The sequence below is a fragment of the Schistocerca piceifrons genome, chromosome 8 (assembly GCF_021461385.2).
Source record: "Schistocerca piceifrons isolate TAMUIC-IGC-003096 chromosome 8, iqSchPice1.1, whole genome shotgun sequence".
Lineage (NCBI taxonomy): Eukaryota > Metazoa > Arthropoda > Insecta > Orthoptera > Acrididae > Schistocerca > Schistocerca piceifrons.
The window spans coordinates 348,756,452-348,770,174 of NC_060145.1; positions in this window are offsets into that span (position 1 = coordinate 348,756,452).

Sequence of the window (13,723 nt, forward strand, 5' to 3'; positions counted from 1 at the left end):
ATAATTACCTAATGGTGCACCCTCCCATCAAAGAATGGAGATCTGAGTGAGGCCACGAATATAGTTACAACCCTGACACACTCCCTTTTTGTGTGTCAGACGCTATTTTCTGTATTCACGATGGCTCCTCTAAGAGAACAACACAAAGAAAATCTTGAGTTCGATGGGACAAGACGTCTGACTTCCCGAAATATTATTCTTTTTTTCTAGTTAGCGATCAGCGAAACTGAAGTGAGGCGGGATCAGCTTTTACCGCAGGGTCTACAATCTTTCACATCTCACAAACGGAATAGCGACGTTTGGAGAGTCTATGTGCGTTTAGTTCGTATCCTATGTTTTATTTTCGTCTTCAGTTCGAAGGGATTCGATGTAACTCTCCAAGCTGGTTTTTCCTGTGCAAGTCTCTTTTCCTCTGCGTAAATATTGCAACCTACATCCATTCTTACTTGGACCTGATTTCTGTCTTCAGTCTTTGGACTCTCTCTACAGTTTCTTCCCATCACAGTTCTCTCCATTAGCAAACTCAGAATTTTTTGTTGTTTAGGACACATCATATCAACTAACAAAAAAATGGTTCAAATGGCTCTGAGCACTATGGGACTTAACATCTATGGTCATCAGTCCCCTAGAACTTAGAACTGCTTAAACCTAACTAACCTAAGGACAGCACACAACACCCAGCCATCACGAGGCAGAGAAAATCCCTGACCCCGCCGGGAATCGAACCCGGGAACCCGGGCGTGGGAAGCGAGAGCGCTACCGCACGACTACGAGCTGCGGGCATATCAACTAACCTCTTCTTTAAGTCAAGTTGTACCGTAGCATCACTTTCTCCGAAATTCGATTAAGTGCGTCATCATTAGCTACTACTCGATGTTAACAAATATCTATTTTTCAGTACCACTCATCTTCGTACTGTTAGAATCCATTATATCCTTCCTGCTTCAGCCATCGTTACTTATTTTGCTGCCCAAACAGCAAAACCCATTTACTAGTCTTAGTGCTGTGAAATGTAGGGTTGTCGAACTGGAGCACGTGAGTTGTTTTAAAATCAATCGTTTATATGTAAATGTGTCGTATTAACAACTAATTGTATGACGTAATCTGCTTTTTGATAGTTATTTCAACAGACAGCTAAAAGAGATAATATAATTTAGAAGTCGCGTTATATATCTGTAACAAATCTTCGCCGGCCGCGGTGGTCTCGCGGTTCTAGGCGCGCAGTCCGGAACCGCGCGACTGCTACGGTCGCAGGTTCGAATCCTGCCTCGGGCATGGATGTGTGTGATGTCCTTAGGTTAGTTAAGTTTAAGTAGTTCTACGTTCTAGGGGACTGATGACCACAGCTGTTAAGTTCCATAGCGCTCAGAGCCATTTGAACCATTTTTTAACAAATCTTCGGATATACAGTAACTATCACTGGCAACTGCGTATTTTAGCAATAAATATGTCATGCTGATTATGTATATACACATGTATAACACATGTGATAGTAGTTTTACGCGATTATTACGATAAATTGTTATTGGCATACCGGTACGCGAAGAAATATTAGGTATAAGGCAAGTCACGTTATAATGACATGAAAAATTACATAAAACACTACTGAGCTATACAGCCCAAGTAACGTATTTTAAGAAATATGTGTATTTTATAATACAGATACCGCCGATGGTGGGTGAATGCCAGAAACGAGTCCGATAATATAAGTTCCTCCCAACAAGCAGCTTACGTGGAACAATTAATTATCATTATTGCTTATTTACAATTTCTTTACGTTTCCGAGCACCAAATGTACAAGATCTATTATTTACGAGTGTCTTCATCTTATATGGTGGGTTTATGACAGGTAACCAGTTAACGAGTGTCTTGTTACGAAAGTAAGGACTTTCGAAAGTACTTTCTTCAAAAGATTCTGATAGCCAGTCGTTAGACTCTAAGTAGGGTAGCTTTCATAAATCCACCAAACGCGATGAAGACATTGGTTAATAAACCAGTACAGGGCCTCAAATCCTAATATAATTTCCACAGCATCCCCTACCCAGATTTGACAACACCCCGCTACTCTTGTTTTTCTCATGCTGATTATTACAGAGGAATCGTTAAGTCTATAAATAAGACATCATACGATGTTTCCTTACTATTACAACCTATGGCGCTCTGTGTCTATGTGCATTCCAGTTCCCTACCGTCCATACAGTGTCCCACATATTTTCAGTTCCGCAATAAATATTTGGTTGTCTCCATCCTGACCGTGTTGATAAAGGAAATAAGAACTGTAAACTACTTTACTAAATTAAGGCAACTTCGAGAGACCAATTACCATTAAATTAAAAATAGAAGACCGCATGTTAAGGTCTTTTAGAGAACAGTAGGGGAGAAGATTTGTCATAGCTGTGATGGGGGAACCATACCAACGTTCACCAGCACAAATCCAAAGAAACTCACACGAAATATAAATAGGGACGGACTGACTCAGGTCTGAGGCTTATTGCTACAAAATATGGTTTCGCCTCCTACAGAAACATCATTCGGGATGAATATCGAGTCTCAATTTTGAACAAAGTGGGAAAGAAGAAGGAGGAAGTACATATTTACCTGTAATTGTGTACATGTTTACATATCGCCAGTTACACGTTTCCTGTTTCTTGTACTTGTTACTCATCGACCTTCCTATCAGAACTTTGCACTTACTCAGTCACAGGAACGCTGTTACCGAGGGAAGGCCGGCCGCGGTGGCCGTGCGGTTCTGGCGCTGCAGTCCGGAACCGCGGGACTGCTACGGTCGCAGGTTCGAATCCTGCCTCGGGCATGGGTGTGTGTGATGTCCTTAGGTTAGTTAGGTTTAAGTAGTTCTAAGTTCTAGGGGACTTACGACCTAAGATGTTGAGTCCCATAGTGCTCAGAGCCATTTGAACCATTTGAACCGAGGGAAGTGGCTGTAATAAAAACGATCAAACGGAAATCTGAACATATAATACGAAGAAACTTCAATTATGTAAGTGTATGCTCTGGCCATAAAACCTTCAATCAAACACTAGGGGGGATTGTTCTAAGGTCACTGCTGTAGCCAAACATGGGTAGGAATTGAAATTCGTATACTTACATATTTCCACCAAGTAAAATATTTTAGTATCTCTCTCTCTCTCTCTCTCTCTCTCTCTCTCTCTCTCTCTCTACCTCTCTCGTATCTTTCTCCTTCTCCTTTTTGACTTAAAGGATCTCTTGTAAGAATTAGCAGCGTTTCTGAATACTTATACATACCAACACGTAACTCACATAATACTGTATTGCATTTTTTCATTAACGATTTCGGCTATGAAGACTCATCTTCTGGTCTGCATTAGAGTTGTTACAAAGAAAACTGATCACTTTAAACATTACATAACCAGCACACTCTTCACTGCTGTCATACATATACTGCAGAAGGAGCCTGTCAAATGAGATAACATCTGCTCCACATGATCCGTCGAATCTACGCAAGTACATCTCCGCCCTTGGTAGCTGAGTGGTCAGCGCGACGAAACGTCATGCCTAGCTGCTCGGGTTCGAGTCCCCGCTGGGTCGGAGATTTTCTCCACTCAGGGACTGGGTGATGTGTCGTCCTTACCATCATTTCATCCCCATCGACACGCAGGTCGCTGAGGTGGCGTCGACTCGAAAGACTTGCACTAGGCGAACGGTCTACGCAACGGGAGGCCCTAGCCAAAGGGCATTTCCATTTTTACGCAATCACATGCTTGAAGCTAGGGAAACATAGCTTCGTAAGACGCATATAACGTCTGATCCTTTATATGCGAAGTTGTTGTAACGAATTCCGTAGATGACCGTTCGTAGACGGAACTGTTCATGGAAAAACGTAAAAATGCAGTCTAGATGAATGATACATTATTTATGTGACTGAAATATTTGGTTGCTTTAATCTCCGACAAGCACTGATTGAACGATTACCTTACAATGTCAGTTTCAAATGCATATACAAGCTTCAGCTTTTTTAAATAAATTAACATCAGAGTACCAAGACAGAAGAAAAGAAGTTTAGTGGTTAACGTTCCGTCACCAACGAACTCATTAGAAGCGGAAGACATGCGCTGTTTCGGGAATAAGGGTGGAACTAAATCGTTAGTGACCTTTCAAAGGAACCATCCCGGTATTCTCCTCAAGCGATTTAGTGGAGTCACGGAATACTTAATCTGGATTGCCGGAAGCGGATATGAATTCTCGTCCTCTTGAACGCGAGTCCCGTGTCACCAGCACTGTGCTACCGCCCTCGGTTACCAGAGTAGTGCCGGCCTAACTAGTAACACCAGATCATTCAGTAAGCAAATTATAGGATGTAAAGATAGATTATGGGCTGCTTTGCTGCATAAAATTTCGAGGCATTATTCAGAGAGTGCTCGCGTCGAAGAAAATCTATTGCAGTGCCAACACAAGCGTGCGTCATTCTTCTTGGCACTGTTAGCAGAAAGGAATTCGGACTCCAAGAATTTTGCCTTTTTACCCATCATTGTAGGGAAAGCCCTAAATTAACTGGAATCAAATCGATAATTCGTAGTTTCCTTCCGGACTCGGTGGTAAATTACTTTAATATTATTCACAAGTAGCTGGTTTCTATCCTTGAGACAGACTTGATCTGTCACAATTCAGTAATATCGATGGAATTCTGACACGGTCCTTCCTCTTTGTTTACCTTGGCGATGGGTACACCAAAAGCGTTGCTTACATCCTGTCACCGAATTATTCTCATAGCCGAGACACTAACCTCTTGCTACAGAAGATCGCGGTTGACATAAACTCAGCGCAATTCTTATTAAGTTTTCCCATTGGTTCTGTAAGCTATTTAAGGCTACTGTCGGTATTGTCCCTCGAACACCACAACATCTTTTCTTAATTCAGCACTGTGCTTGTCTCTAATTAGCTAGGCGTCGACGAATCTTTAAACTGACCCGTGAAGTTCCTGCTACATTCTAAATAACCACACGAATTTCTGGAGCGGTCTACAGGAAACGGTGTCAATGTGACGCTATACTGTAGGTAAAATATGTAGTCCAGTAAGAACTCTGACAATCTTTTTCTTGAGGTGTTTGCCTCATATATATTCATGTGCGTTTTCAGAGGTACGATTTTCCCGGCAAACAGCGTACACTAGAGTTTTAAAACCAGTCACGCTTTTGCTGAAAATACGGACGCACACTAATGACCGCCCGGACTGAACTGAAACTGATTTCAACTACCAGTTAAGTGATGGGTAGTCTCGCTCAAAAGGTTCTTAATGCTTAGTTTTGCAGTGAGCACCAATAAAAAACATTACCGGCAATCAAGATAGTTTTCCATTCTCTGTGATCAATACGATCCACGACATCAAAACAGTACCGACTCAAGACAATTTCGTAATTTGGAACAATGTCGTAATCAAAATGATAATGTGAAACTAAAAACCAAAGTGTAACAAATCAAAATTAGAAATGGAATTAAATAAAAGAAAATCACGAATCTGTAGCATTTATGATTAATGCGACGTTCTTCTTCTTCTCTGGTTTGGAGTTAATTGTAAAAAATTTTTTGCTAATGGAATTGAAAGAGCAGCATTATTGTAAGGACAGACGAGACGTTCTGATAAAGAAAATGAAATGAACAAAAAAATTTTTTCTTAAAATCGGCGTAGCTGGTTTTTGCGGTTAATCATTAACAGGGCTGAGGACCAATGACCCGCCGCCCGGTGTGGCCGAGCGGTTTCAGGCCCTTCAGTCTGGAACCGCGCGTCCGCTACGGTCGCAGGTTCGAATCCTGCCTCGGGCATGGATGTGTGTGATGTCCTTAGGTTAGTTAGGTTTAAGTAGTTCTAAGTTCTAGGTGACTGATGACCTCAGATGTTAAGTCCCATAGTGCTCAGAGCCATTTGAGCCATTTGAACCAATGACCTTGGCAGTTTGGTCCCTTAGGAATTCACACACATTTGAACATTTTGAAAATTAATAAGGTGATGCTAGATCGTGTATCGGTGGCAAAGGTCTATACCACCAATGCTGGCGTGCATAAAAATGCGACAACAAATTGTAATCGGACTTCGTAAATCATGCGAAGATAATGAACGCAGGTTACATGACTGATCACGGAAACTTGCATATAGGTTCCTACAATGATGGCCGATCAGTTGCATCACCTTATCACGACTTCCAAGTCTCCTCGTCTCAAATTAACGCTGAAACAGATAAATACAGGTTAGGGCAAGGTAGCTGGAGTAATTCACTTTAAATAAGAACATTTCAGAATTTAAGTAATTCTTTTAACAAAAAATATGCAGGTATTAAAGCTACCAAACCTCCAATAAAAGCCTGCATCTGCATCGGAAGTTAAGACCGAGAAAGGAGACAAAATTCCTCGCTAAAAACTCTAGAATAATTTGTTTCAACACACATTATTTCACATTTGAAGAGTCTCAGATTACGTTTACTTAAATTTCTTGCTAAGTCGCGTCCTTCCATCTGTGGAGCGGTCGGTTATCCATTGCACACCACGATGACAGAAACAAAGAACACGAACATGTAGGACTGCATAGTGAATGAGACTGTGATGAAACGTGCTACACGCAAGTTCGGCGGCAGCGCCTATGCAGATTCGCGAGGAACGATTGGTCGCGAAACGGAAAGCACTGTGAAACCAGACTAGGTTTTTTACAGATGTTTCGGGCAGTGTCTCTAGTATGCCCGTCGATCGCATCACGACGCTGAGTACACTGTGAGCGAGTAAAGGTTCCCATAACAACGATGTCTCCCGTCAAGTAGGAGGGCCTGCTGAGAGGCTTCCCCTTAATGAATGCAGCCCACCTAACACAACTGCCACGCACTTCCTTCTTCATGGCAATTCTGAGGCATACTCTGCAGGGGCAGTGAAGACGCTCCTGTAACCTTTTCGATGGGAAGTGCTCGATAACCCACAACACAGTCCTAATTGGCTCGTCCTATCACTCTGTTAATATGAACCGCTGCATACGAAGATAACGCTTGGGCGCAGGCTACGCTCTATAGACCAGCGTAGAGAATTGTCGGAAAGCACAGGTGGGTGCCTTCTATGACGATGCTGTTGGAAATTTGGTATAACGCTTAACACATGTGTAAGTCGGAGCGGCGACTATGTGGAGAAGTACCTGAAAGGTGTAGCTAAGTGCGTAAAGAAAATAGTTTTGATTTTCACTGTGGTTTCTATTTCGCGACCGACCGTTCCTTACTTTCCGAACAACCCTCATAGAATATGGATCATCACAAAATGAATAGCACTGATAATTGATTTTTACTTTACAATTAATGCTACGTTCTGTTATGGGCATGTGACTAAAGACTTACAAATGAAATATAAATTAGTAGTTTTGTTACTCCCCTGTGGCTACTATGAACGTATAGCGAAGACATAATTTGCAGTATAGTCTCGTACAATAGATGATAAATTCATTTGATTAAAGTTATTATGTCAGTGGATCATATATTATTAGCATTAGTACAAAAATAAATTCGACATCGTCACATCCTACCGCCCCTCCTACACCAGTACTATTTAATTTGTCCGGCTGGAAAATTCTGCCATCCATCATTATTAACCACTCTAGAATGCTAAGAGCACAGTTTTGTTGCTTATCAGAAATCACCAACAGTAGAATCTTGGTTCACCGTTACCGGAGATTATAGCAGAAATCTTAACAGCAGTGTAAGGGCGAATTTGTGAATGACATAGTATTTTATTTTCAAATGTAAAGTTAGAAAGTACCTAGCCTTTAGTGAAATTATGAAAACATATTCAATTTTGGTATATTGGGCTTTTTCGACGTATTATGAGATGGACACATTCGAGTGTAATTAGGCGGATGGCGTCGACCAATTAGCCCCATATCTCGAAAGCTGACATGTCGTCATCGTCAAGCATCTCTGACGACTACTTTATCTTCCGTTGAGTACCATCTGAAGAATGTCCAAGCTATCGGACGACAACACCCGGCCAAATAACCAAGAACGTTTCAAAATAGCAACGTTTTTATGTCTTCATCATTGCATTTTTGTTTAGTAAAATATCCTTAGACGATACCTGCGCTGTTGATAGATTAACGTTATAAGGGAGGCAGAAATATTTAGACTTTAAAACGTTTCCGTCACCGATAACAGAAGACTGATTTGTTCCATAATTTATTCTTTCTAGTTGTGGTAGCAATGCTACGAATTTTATAATCATTGGAATTGAACTCGTAATTCTATTCCAATTTCTTCGGACAGGAGGCTTTCAGTACATCTTTCTGTCTATAATAGCGATGATACGCCTTTTATAATTATTTAATTATGAACTCCAAACTCTGTTCCAACTTCTTCCGACAGGAGCCTTTCAGTACATTTCCAGTACATAGTTCGAAAATTAAAAAAGTTAAAAATTATTTGATCACACCATAAAATGCGCTACACTGTCAGCTATAATTTAGCAAAAACCGAACTTTGATGTATTTTGTCTCGTGCTGCGTGTTTTGGGATAGCATTCCATAGCTGCCTCGTCCTGAATACAGTTTCAGATTATGTATTTTGAAAAGTAAATCATCTCCAGTTTATATAGCAAATGAAATTGTTGCCAGAAGACACACGCGCACTAGCATTCGCAATAACTGTTACTGGAGGTGCATTCAGCCGGTGCTCAGGTTTGAGTCGCTAACAACTGTCTCAATACGTAAGCTACGAAAGTTACAAACTTGCTGTAGCTATGAACTTTTGCACGAATAGCGGTTCAGTGACGACCCTGGTTTACTCGCACACAGAAAGCCGCCACGCCTATGTTAGATTTCCCCACTAAGACAATATTACGGTGCTTTCATAATAACATCAAAACTGATGTGAACGTTACACCATTCTTCCACGTTTGCCATAATCTCATTGGATTCTTTTCACGAGGAGCGGTAGCCAGGCTGGCCCGAGTGCAATCAAGTAGGCCTACTCGATACGTTTTACGCTGTGCGTTACGAGCACATCGACTCAGTAATAATACGGGATAACTACTTTACCGACGCATCTAATTCTGACAGCAGTTTCAAGCCAGTTGGTGTAGATAACATGCAGTGAAGTGAACAGTTGTAGCTAAGGCGTAAAAAGAGACGAGTAGAGAAATGGCATTAACTTTTAAACACGAGTAAATAATTTATGGTAAAGTTTCAGCAATACACTTCTTAGGGGCAGATTGAAAAAGTAACACGCTCTCGTTAGTTTCTATTGTAATTACAAACAAGTACGATGAAAATTCGTAAATTAAAGACGGGGTAATGTTTCTACGTGAGCTATGTATGACGTAAATGCGTAATGCAGAGACTTCACCGTGTAGTTAAATAATGAAATCTCTGACAGTGTTACATACTGTCAGTCGTCTAGTAATCTCGGAACTCCTTCCATATCCGAATCAGAGAAATACATTCCAGTACTGGAACTGTCATCTTCTACGTTGATAACGATGCTACCAACAAAAGAATCCACGAAGTAGTTCAAGTACAACATTTTCTCCTCTTCTTTTCGGACGTGCTGTTCGACATCACGCCAGCGTTCGCCAGTGATGCATCACAAATGATCATGCATTATTTCCAGTACGTCCGGCAGCCTAAGTATTACTTCTCGCAGCAAAACCTTTAACCAGGATCCAAACGAACTTCATTGGATTCAGAATGCAGTGGTAAGGTAGCAACTGCAAAAACGGAGCATTTCTACGGTGCGTTCGATGCCGTGGAAATGATTGTTTTTCATTTTTATACGATGCTTATCACTCTGGCTCGTGTGAGACTTCATCTGCGTTATAAAAAACCGATACAGTCCAAACCAGAAGTTTTTAGTTTTTAATTTTTGTCCCAAAATTTAATTTTTAACATTTTCTTAATGCAAACAATTTTATTAACAATCTTCTACACAATTTCGATAATTTGGAAATTTATATTTGCAATGGGAAATAGGAATTTTGCGTGCGATGTGTAATTAGAAACAATAAGACGTGCATTTAAATAAATAATGATTATATGTTTTACCTAGTATATATTTGGTGGCTGTTATATTTAAATGATGCATATATTCAAACTGAACGAAAAAATCGAAAAATACAACCACTGCGATATTAGAATCAGTGACTCACGGAATACCAGACTACTAGCCTCCAACGGTACCGATTAAGCCAGGCAGCTCCTGTGCAAAAATGTTATACCTTTAGGAAACAAAATCCTTTGGTAAAGTTCAAAGCTGATTTTCTCTGTAAACTTTTGAAAAAAAATTAAGAACAACCTGATTCTCGCTATTTTAACGATGTTCCATGCGTGTTTCGGTGCGGAGCAGGAAGCGACATAAGTCATTTTCACAGTAGGTATTAACAGCTCAACAATCGCAGCCTAGCTAATGTTTACAGAGAATGCGACTGTACGGGATTTTTGAAATAAGAACTGCATAGCTAAAGTATGATTAATAAAAACTTTACATTTACAGTAACATGGGAAAAGGACGTACTTTCAAGAGCGTAGCAACACCAGTGTACGCGTACTATGGCTGCAGCCAATCATCGCGTTTGAGTTCATTTACATCGGGTTTATTCTTTTGATGAACGACATATAATACGTAACTCGTTGTTTGCTGCGAAGGCAAGAAAGGAAGCTTCTGTAGCGAGCTGATGTGGTCGAAGCTAAGGCAGCCTCTTGAGAGCACCTAACCAACAAATCTGGCCTGAGTGACTGGCACGCACCTAACTTTGACTTCATCATGATAGTTTGCTCTCTCTCTCTCTCTCTCTCTCTCTCTTTCTCTCTTTCTCTCGCTCTCTCCTATGGGGTTAATACATGTATCGCTGCATACGCCGTATCTGTCGCCATCAGTTTCTATCTTCCCATGATTCATCGTATTCTTCCGTTTCTCTTTTTACTTCGCCTCCTACACCCTATCGAACCAGGCAATCTTCCGTCTTACTCTTCTGCTTCTTCCCTGAGGGTGTTGCACCTAGATCCTCTTTTGCCATTTGTCATCTATCGTTCGCATTGTATGTTCCGACGAAGCGTACTGCATTTGTTCTTTTCTGTCTATGATGCTTTCTTCAGTCAGCACCAGTTTTCTATCCTACATAATCTCGCCGAGATACTCTGCACGATCTTCTGAGATAGTTCATTAATATAAATCTCAATATTTTTTCCCTGTAAACTCCCTGCCCTCAACTCCATAAGTGGCTATACACTTATCAGTTCGAACTTTATTACCAATTACCTAATAGCCGGTACGTTCACTTCGGCACCATAACAAATGGTTTAAATGGCTCTGAGCACTATGGGACTTAATATCTGAGGCCATCAGTCCCCTAGAACTTAGAACTACTTAAACCTAACTAACCTAAGGACATCACACACGTCCATGCCCCAGGCAGGATTCGAACCTGCGACCGTTGCGGTCGCGCGGTTCCAGACTGAAGCGCCTGGAACTGCATGGCCACAACGGCCGGCTGGCACCGTAACAGTGGGACACGTCAAGGCATGTAAGCAATGAGACGTCCGTGGGCCGCAGCAAGGAGTTGGCACCGCATCTGCACATGCTAGTTCATCTACATACATACTCCGCAATCCACCATACGGTGCGTGGCGGAGGGTACCTCGTACCACAACTAGCATCCTCTCCCTGTTCCACTCCCAAACAGAACGAGGGAAAAATGGCTGCCTATATGCCTCTGTACGAGCCCTAATCTCTCTTATCTTATCTTTGTGGTCTTTCCGCGAAATGTAAGTTGGCAGCAGTAAAATTGTAGTGCAGTCAGCCTCAAATGCTGGTTCTCTAAATTTATTCAGTAGCGACTCACGAAAAGAACGCCTCATTTCCTCTAGAGACTACCATCCTAGTTCCTGAAACATTTCCGTAACACTCGCGTGATGATCAAACCTACCAGTAACAAATCCAGCAGCTCGCCTCTGAATTGCTACTATGTCCTCCCTCAATCCGACTTGTTAGCTACCTGATTCCCATAAATTCCGTGGAGAGGGCGATGATCTCTTGCGCCACGTTCATTCAAATCTCAGATGTGTTCGATCGAGTTCAGATGTGGTGAGTTGGGGGCACATCAATTGGAATTCGCCGTTGTGCTTCTCGAACCATTGCATCACACCCTGGTCACGTGAAATGGCGCATTGTTGAAAAATGCCGCTGCTGTCGGGAAACACCGTCATCAAGGAGTGTACGTGGCCTGCAACCAGTGTACGATTCACCTTGGCTTTTATGGTGCCTTACACGAGCTGCACTGTACCCATGAATGCCCACTTGAATGTTTCCCAGAGCATAATGGAGCCGCCGCCAGCTTGTCTCCGTCCCCAAATACAGGTGTCAAGGAGCTGTTCCCCTGGAAGACGACGGATTCGCGCGCTCTCCCATCAACATGATGAAGAAGGTATCGGGATTCAGCAGACAATGCAACGCTCTGCCACTGCACCAAAGTCTAGTACCGACAGTCGCTTTCTCATTTCAGTTGTAGCTGCCGATGTCGTGGTGTTAAGATTCGCATCTGTGTGGGTCGTCAGTTGCGGAGGCCCATCGTTAGGAGTGTTCGGTACACTGTTCGTTCAGACACATTTGTACTTTGTCCGCCACAGTTCGCCGCCTGCCCTGTTTAACCAGGCCGGGTCCTGGTTTAGGAGATTTTCCACTTTGCATTTCTTGAGCAAATCGTTCTGCTTCTGCTGCATTTACTGGATCTACATTTTCCCGTAGAGTTTTTTTTTTTCGTTTTGTAAGAAACTTTTAATTCAGCGAAGAGATACTGAAGCCTGGCGGATGTTTGTACAGTCTAACCACATATGGAACGCTGTGATTTACAATAATATACGAGTCAAAGTGTACATTCTACCACGATCTTTATTAATTTATGAAGTTTCAGTGGTTGGATGTAGACATAGGCAGCCGAGAATTGAGGCAAGAGACCACATGCACGATTTCATTTTGCACGCTACTCGTACGGCAATCAAGTTCGAAAAGGGCTGTAGCAGCACTCGAGTGAGAGGCAGGTCGTTAGCTATGCCGGCAGTAAAACGAATGTACAGTCGCAAGAAATGCCTCTCTCAGCTGCTGCCAATCGAATATGCGATGTCGTAAGGTCGTAGCGCACAACATGAAACACGAAGGCGCGCCTAGGTCACTGCGACGAACTACATGCCACCACCCTGGCGGCAAAATCACTGCCGTACGAAGTAAGGCAAGCAAACGTAACGGTTTTTGTTAATTTGTTTCAGCTACTTAAATGAAGATGAATGTGTTTTCGAGACATTATTAATCGATCGGATGATGACATAAGTTTTTTTTCTAATGTAATCAGGCTGTATTTTTGTTTTACAATAGACTAGTTAACCCGGCAATGCTTCGTAGTTGCTAAATATACGTGGGAATTGGCTGTCCATCCTAATCTCCTTCTCGTCACTCTCCTTGTCCACCTCCTCTACCCTCCTCTCCCTCTGACCTTGAGCCCTGTGACCTTGAGCCTAGTTCATTTTTATTGCCGACGATGTTAGACTAGAAACAGATGTCGCTTAAAATGAATAGGTGTATCGGTTGGATCACTGGTATGTGGAGTATTTCTCCTGCTGCTTTGTGATAATAGTAGCTTCAATGACACTATTTTGCATAGTTTAATGTGCAGACCGATATGATTAGAGAGTTCTGAATGATTCAGATTCGTAGTGATATTCTAATCATAAGCTGATAAGACA